This window comes from Simochromis diagramma, unplaced genomic scaffold (assembly GCF_900408965.1).
Source record: "Simochromis diagramma unplaced genomic scaffold, fSimDia1.1 OVJJ01000753.1, whole genome shotgun sequence".
Classification (NCBI taxonomy): domain Eukaryota; kingdom Metazoa; phylum Chordata; class Actinopteri; order Cichliformes; family Cichlidae; genus Simochromis; species Simochromis diagramma.
In genome coordinates, this window is record NW_024387523.1 from 12460408 (window position 1) to 12468641 (window position 8234).

At 43.1% G+C, this 8234-nt stretch overlaps 1 protein-coding gene across 1 annotated transcript in view; it reads right to left on the bottom strand.

Annotated features, from left to right (window-relative positions):
• elmo1 (engulfment and cell motility 1 (ced-12 homolog, C. elegans)) overlaps window positions 1–3998 on the bottom strand; it is a 105262-nt gene extending 101264 nt beyond the window's left edge. Inside the window, exon 1 of the mRNA XM_040020991.1 lies at window positions 3838–3998. The gene's annotated coding sequence lies outside the window, so the exon portion shown is untranslated. The remainder of the gene's footprint in view (window positions 1–3837) is intronic.
• Between the last annotated feature and the right edge of the window lie 4236 nt (window positions 3999–8234).

Consider the following 8234-nt stretch of genomic DNA (forward strand, 5'->3'; position numbering starts at 1 on the left):
AACTTCATACCACAGGGAGCAATTATGCAAGGCAACATTCAACTAATTTGGAACTGCAAATTAATCTCCCCTGAAGCTGTACAATGACAGGCCTATCTATGACCAGTGGAAGCAAGGATAACAGCAAGGATCTTTTTTTAAAGAGACTTTTTGTTTTAATAATAATGTTAAACGTCTATTAAAAAGGCATAGAAAGTTGTGAAGCTTTTTTAAGCTCAGTTCATATTTCACAACCACGCTAATATGTTTTTGCTCTAAAACACATGACTTTTACTGTATTTACGCAATCCTGCATTTCAGAACTCCCAAAACTGAGACTTTTGGAAATGCTACTTCCTTTGTTTCAGTTTGAGAACTCCAGGATAGAGTTTTACTGGCGTCACACAGAAGCAGAGAGTCTTTGGACAGAATGACAGAGACCGATGGGGTCTTAATAGTCAGTTTGTGTCCTGCATTTTCACGAGTTCACTGTACCTGAACGGCAGCTCACTGTAATAGACCGAGATTGCTTCTGAACAGGTGCTAAAAGCACTCTTGGGATAAAGATCGCTTCAGTTTTAAAAGCGTTGTTTTAGGAACAACTTGCATTTACGTGTTTGCAGCTTAAGATGAACAAGCAGTAAGCTTGGGATACATCAGGGAGAAAACAATTTACATACCTCGGCTTCCCTTGGGGAGCAACAACAGAGAGTGAAAAAGTAAATGGGGGGGGGGGGGGGGGTGCAACGTGAGAGTGCGCAGCTGAGAGGAAACTGCAAGAGACGGATTGCATGTGTGAGAAAGGAAGCATAAGCGAGGGAGCAAGCTGATAAGAAAAAGGCGAGGGGGGGGGGGGGGGGGGTTGTCAGACGTGAGGAGTAGGAAATTAACAGGGTTGCACTTGAGGAGGTGGTGAGAAGATGCCAAACAGTAGGGAGCGTCAAATGGGTACAGAGAAGGATCTCACATGTGATGCAAGTCAAAGAGGCGAGGGCAGGCACCCATCCTCTCCCCAAATGCCTCTCCATCTCAGCCTCTGTGTACTAATCTGATTTCCTGGATTATATTTCGGGATTAAAAAAAAAAAAAAGACCCAAGTACTCAATTTTAATTCCATCAGTTTGTTTGGTGAGTCACTGCTGCCGCATTTCATCATCCAACTTTGTTTTGCTCTTGTGTTGCAACACTCCATTTCTGCTGCTGATTTTTAAAACCCTGCAGAGCTAAAGAAATATTTACTCGGCGAGGGGAGCTAACAAGAAATGAAGGTTTGCCGCAGCTGATAAAAACTTAAGCACACGAGTCCCTTGTGTGAACGTAAACCTAAAATATGATGCTGCTGGACTAACCTCGCAGCCAGGGTGATGGGGCTACAGGTAGCGCTCTGTTCCCCAGTATGGCTCATAAATGGCCTTCTTTGAGTGGTAAAGCTGTGCCAGACCTCTGCTGAAAATCTGTAACTCACAGTCATAAGAAGTCACGGGGTGCACATATAGGGCAAAAGTGCAAAAAAATGCATACAATAATATTCTTATGGACATTATTACTGGAAAAACGACTCCACTGAATCCCTTCTGGTCAAGTTCTGCATCTCCAGTGTAACGACTGCGTGTGTCCCAGTGCTTTTGCTTCTAGGCTACAATCTCGCCATGACACGATGATGCCAACATGCTTGCGGTTCCATCACAACAGGGACGTCTTTGGCGGCTAACGGGGCGTATAAACGAGCTCTCACTCTGCCAGAAGTTGCCCAGAGGAGCAGAGGGTCCGAACGCAGACAACAGCGCAGACCCAGGGCTGCACGATGACTGATGCGACGAGGACAGCGCCGAGACACGCCGAGCTGTCTGCTGTTGAGGTCTTTTTAGAACAGCTACAGATTGAAGTGAGGTGGTTACAAAAGTGGGATTCGTGGCATCAAATTGGTAGATTTTCTCATCTTCAGCATGGATTCCATCCACCTCATCTTATCTCACAAGTTTAAAAGCATTGTCAGGGAAGCATTATGGAGCTGTTTCTCGTTTCACTGCGGGGAAAACACAGTGCGATGGATTTGTAGCTGCACATCGGAATCAAGTCACAGCGATCCTGTTACAGGAGGTTTTTTTAGATTTAACATCCATTACACCCCTTTAGCCTATGGATTCTGAGTCTGTTTTTCACTGATTTCTACCTATTTGTCGTGTACTCTCAATCACAGCATGAGGCGTTGAGATAATAATCACTCCAATCCACACATATCTGCTTATGAATTTATAGAATCTGCAGACAAGAGACAAGATTTCAGTGCCAGAAGCTTTTTCTTTTTTGGGTTTGGCTGCAAACAGTAAACAATCTGTAGGGAGAACTAAAAAAATAAATACATGCACCGGAAGAATCAAAGTCACAACATCATCAGCTATCCTTTGATTGGCATTTAGGCTTTTAATTACTTTGAGTAATGCATTTGGATCCGTTATTAGATTATGACCGCCGCACACAACAGGAAGCTTTGGGCCCAATATGTCCAGATATCCGCCGGCTACGCTGGAAGAACATTTGATATCATATTTTAATGAAATCAGAATTGATATACATCTCACATTAACTGATCTACTCCACAGTCTTTCCTCGTAAGAGCAATTTGGAGACATAATGCTTGGAATGATGCACCCAGGCCCCGTGTTGTTTATCTTCAATATTAACATACTTTCTGCGGTAATGAAGAAGAAGGGGAGCTACTTAGGGCCAAATCTTTGCAAACAGAGGTCTAATGTGGTCTAACGTCTTGTTTCTTTCCACAGGAGTTAGGCAGGAAAACAAAGCAGAAGGTTATTAAATCAGCAATGACGAAAAACTGATTAACTACTGTCTTTCTACCCAAAGAGATTGGATATCCAGCCAGTGCAAGGGGAGGAGTGACAACAGATTCTCCTTCTTCATTTTTTTTTTTTTTTTTTTTTTTGAGGGACAAGACTAATCAGAAGTTTGGGAAACAACACTCAATAAAACGCATTGATTTGAAGGGGGAGGTCAGGTGAAAACCCACCGGAAGTGAAAAGAGAGAAGTGAAGAAGACCGCTTTAAAGGGTGTGAGTGAAGCTCATGTTGGTATCGCAGGTTCTGATCCGTTTTGAGGATAGCAGAGAGCTTCTGCATGCATCAGAGGCTGTCCGGCTTCTTCTCTCCCTCCTCTTGCCTAATCACAGGCCCGCGGTGTGGCCAGCGTGCAGGGCTGGAGTTACACACCGCGCACAATTAAAGCAGCTCTTTAATTAGGGGGGGACGAGAAAACGTACAGCTTTTTCTTCTTCTTCTTTTTTTTTTGTTGCATTTAGCCATCAGCAGCATGCACTTCCATCACACAAGCCGGGAAAAGCAGAGACCGCTGCTGCTTCTTGGCTGTATATCTGCAGCAAACACGCAACTTGCAGCATTGCTGTGCACTTGTTTCAAAAAAGGGGAAAACAAGAAACTAAACCGAGGACAAAGCCTGGATTTACTGGCACTTTCATTTATGCATCGCAGTTCAACACGCATGTTAGAGAGAGAGAGAGAGAGCAGTGATGCTTAAAAAAAAGAAAAAAGAAAATCAGAAAGAGCATGTCAATAAAATAACAGCGCCCGGAGCCGCTGTGAGGCCACCGAAAACAAAGTAGCGACAGGCAGGAGAGAGCCGTGAGCGCAGGCACACTCGCTGCCTCGCTCCGGTGTAACGCACAGACACTCGGGCACGCCGTGGCGAGAGCGCAGCGAACACACAAAAACACTGCGAGCCACCCCCCAGGAACATTTAGCGCCACAACGCGAAGGAAGTGAGACGGAATTTCAGCAACAACAACATTTCTGCAGGAAGAGGGAAACGAGGCTTTCACCAACCTGACGACGCGAGGACGCTTCTTCCACTAAAAGGCGCCGATGTCCGGAGTTGTGTGTTGTGAGTGAGAGAGTGTGTGTGTCCGTGTGTGTGAGAGCGTGTCACTCACTGGTGTTTCCTCTCCCTCTCTCTCTCTCTCTCTCTCCCTCTGCCGTAGAGATAGTGCTGATGTTTCCACTTCCTCTTTTCTTCTGCCGTCTGCTGGCTGGCTTGTGTTGCCAAACAGAGGATGCACGAATGCACGACAGCAGCAGAACTCAAGCAGTCACTGGTTAACAGGAGGAAGGGGACTTTTTAATAATTATTTATTTTTTTACAGGATGGAAAATCGTCATTTCACTATTTTAGCCCCAAAGCTCAGCTCGGTTTGGTAAATAACAGTTTTAAGTCCAGTGCCAACATACAGAAAGGGAAATGAAAACTTTCTTCTTGTTTTACAGAGTATTTCTGAGTGGAAACCTTCACTCTGTAAAAGTAATCCTCTCCTCACCCCCCCTGTCAATTTATTTACCTAAACATGTAGTGAGGGAGTGTGTGGTGACAGTGGTGTGTATGGGTGTGTGTAGGTGTAGTGTGTTGGATAAGGATGCAAGAGCAAAATCACCTAACAGGAATATCACAGAAATGTGGAAGCTGAGGAAACAGGAAGCATCTTTTCTTATGAGTCCTTCAATAAATGTGCTATAAAGATCAATTTATCATCCCAAAAGCATTTGATATCAGTGTTGGATTAGATTAATTGCCAGATAAGCAAGAAGATGACCATCCCAGTTTGATTTTTGTTCATCGGTTATAACATTCTTGCACAGTAAAGCACACTTTCCGAGAAAATGACAACAAATTGTGTGTATTTGATGTATTTTCTTCTTCTCTAATTTATGTTTGTTAGTGTTTGTTTATATTCCTACAAGCAGGGCAATCAAAAACTGACATTAAAACCCAATATGGCTCATGTGTAAAATCATGTGTAGGCTATCTGGCAGTTATTAAAAAGAGTAAAAAAAAAACAGGCTGGAAGAAAACACTGATTAGAGAAGACAAGAGCAGAAGACAATAGTCTGTGTTACATCATATACTTAAATGTTACTTCATGCTCTCGCTGATTTTCCCTGATGTCTTTTAGTAACTACGATCCTTAAAAAAACACATCATTCTTGATAAAGAAGGGACTGTCTCCTCAAGAGGACTAAATGTACTTTGCAGTTCATCATTAATGACTTTGCACAGAGAATTTACAAGGCTGAAAATAAATACGCGCTTATTTTTCGGCTGAGAATAATTTAGGAAAAAAATGAAATATTAGAAAGGACTTCTGCCTCCCCGAGTGAGCCTACACCAACATGACAAATGGTGGGCCTGCTACAGCAACGATTGAACAGATTATACCTGACAAACAACTCAAATCTGAAGGAGACGTCTTTTTGTTTCACAGTAACTGATGAAACAAAAGCAGATCGGCCTTCAGTCTCTCGGGAAAGGAAAGGCAAACGGGAACAGAGCTTTCAATAATTCATGGTTATTGAATGTCCTCCTGTTTGGAGGGTGGGATTATGACCTTCTAGTGTTACTTTATGTCTGGGAGCATAATGTTGCAAGCACTCTGTAAAGACTGCAGCATCTCCGAGCCACGGCGTCCCTTTAATTTTGATCGTTAATTACCTGCTGTGCTTGGTACCAGAATGAGTGGCATTTGTGGCTGAAAGAGAAAAAGAGTGTGTGTGGCAGGCAGCTCTGCAGCTCGTCCTCGTCTCCACTCAGCGGGAGCAGCAGCAGGAGGATTAATACAGGAGCCCTGTTCGTCCTAGCAAACAATCTGGAGCGACACACCCAGCAGAAATCTCTTAGTCCCTCATTCTGTTTATTTTTCTCTCTGCAAAAACACAGGATGCAAAGCTCGGCCCGTTTAAATGGCAGCCCTCGTCCTCGACTTCACACCCAATCTGACTCCATAAATAGGCTGCGAGGACAGGCACACCTGACCCAAAAATGTAAGAGGAAGAAAACAGATATTTTTATGGGTTTTTCAAGATGCGTCAACACATTTTGTTTTTCTGTGCAAGCATACAGATTTGACTCAGATAATAAATCTTTGTTTGACCTATGAATGCTGCGTGATATGTAATATGGTATGTAATATATTCTAAACAGCACTTACTGCTGCTTTTCTTTTGGGGAAGCAAACAAAAGCATTCTTTTATCCCTCTGTGTTATTTGCGTCATTCGGTCACTGTGACCTTTGGATCCCCGACTCTAACTCGAGAGGGCTCAAGAGCAAATCGAAGGGCTCAGAGATGAGGTCATATTTTCATCTTCTATTTCTATTTTGCCATATAGCTTTAAGACAGCCCACACTTCTAAAAAAGCATTACATGATGCGTTCAATCAAGTGGAAACTCACAGTGCAAGCCGGTAAAACTGCAGAGTCACTCTCATTTCTGGCGTTGCACTCAGAAGGTAAGCACTGGACTGATTTCTTTTTATAGATGTCAGTTGTCACTTGTGTAACTCGCTCTGATTTGGACACATCCTGTTTCACAAACAGCGGGCCAACCTCCATTCATCTGCACGTCTGGTGTGAAACTTTAATGTCATATCAGATAACACTATCAAAACAGAGGGAAGCCTTGGTGCTGCTTAATTTTCCCTTTTGGCAAACATGGTTATTATTCATGAGTTAAGTGCAGCAGATCTGCTCATAAAGGTTTAATTGTCTACTTTCTTTTTTTTCCTCCCATATTTTGGAAAGCAAATCCAGACCATAAGTATCTGAAGGGCTGCATAGCTTTGCTTCAGATTTGATTTGATCGTTAACAGAAGACTGGTGTTCAGCAGAGAACGTCAAAATCAGATTTTACCTGCCTAAACACGATGCTCTTACCTTTAGACTTGTCTTCGTTCAAGCTGAGATCAAGTGATTAAACGGGCCAGGATTTAGGATCATTGTTTAATAATGAAGCGTTGTCCACTGGGTTTCAGTGCATTTTGCTTAATTAGAGCACACAGAATGCTCATATAGACCACCCTGTTACATCCAGCAATAGACCAACAAAAACAATAGATGGCAGCGTGCCAGTTCCTTTGGCAAGCCATACATGCTCAAACAGAAGCACCACCGAGTCTGATGATGAATGAGTGTTTCGGCTAGTGAGTCGTTCCTTGTTCTCTTCAGTTTGCTCTATACATGATTTTTTTTTTTTTGACAGATTCATGTTTTCTTTCAGCATCCCACAGAAATTGGATTCAAAATAATGCAGGGCTTTTTTTTGTAATTGTGAGTCCTCCGAGGCTTCGAGGTCTTTGCTTGGTCGTTGACAAGGACTCATGACACATTGCAGATATAAAACAGGGTTTTCTTAAACACACAAATCCACTCATCCAGATAACTTGTATTCCGCTGTATAACATTTTATTATTTTCATGTGTTCACCTGCCATTTAATAATAATAATAATGTATACTTTATTGATCCCCGTGGGGAAATTCCTCTCTGCATTTAACCCATTCACTCAGTGAAGCAGTGGGCAGCCATTGGACGCCCAGTGTGTAGGGACAGTCCCTTCCTCATGGGTACCTCAGGGTGGCCGTTCAGCGGATTCAAACCCCCGACCTTCCGATCATGGGGCCACCACTCTACCTACTGAGCTATCCCTGCCCCTTGTTGTTTTTAAATTAACCCAGCTGCCTATTTTGGGGGAAATAACAACCTTTAATGTCTGGAAATACATTATTAACTTCAAATTACAAGTTGAATCCACACACAGCTAACCTAAAGTCTTATACTCTTACCAGGTTGAACTCCCTTTTCCCTTTAGGAGTGCTTTAATTCTACAAGGTGCCGATGGATGACAGCATCACAAAGCTGCAGATTTGTCAGCTGCACATCCATTTGGTCAATTTCCTGTTACACATCCCAAAGGTAGAGTAAATTTATTGTCATGTTCAAGAAACCAGTTTGAGATGATTTGAGTTTTGCTACAAGAAGCGTTATCCTGCTGGAAGCAGCCATCAAGAGATGAGTACACTGGGGTTATGAAGGGATAGAGATGGCCGGCAGCAATATTCAGGCAGGCTGCGGTGCTCAAATGATGCTCAGTTGGTACTAAAGGGCTCAAAATGAGCCACAAAATGATCCCTAGAACCATTATACCACCACTACCTGCCTGAACAGCTGATACAAGGCAGGATGGATCTATGGTTTCGTGTTGTTTAACAAATTCTGACCCTGTTTTTCGCAGCAGAAATCGAGACTCAGCAGATCAGGTAACGTCTCACCAGTTTTCTACTGTCAACTTTTGGGGAGCCCGTGTGAGTTGTATTTTCAGTTTCCTCTTTGCTGACATGAGTGGCACCCAGCGCGTTCTTCTGCTCTTGTAGCCCATCATTTTAAAGATTTCACATAT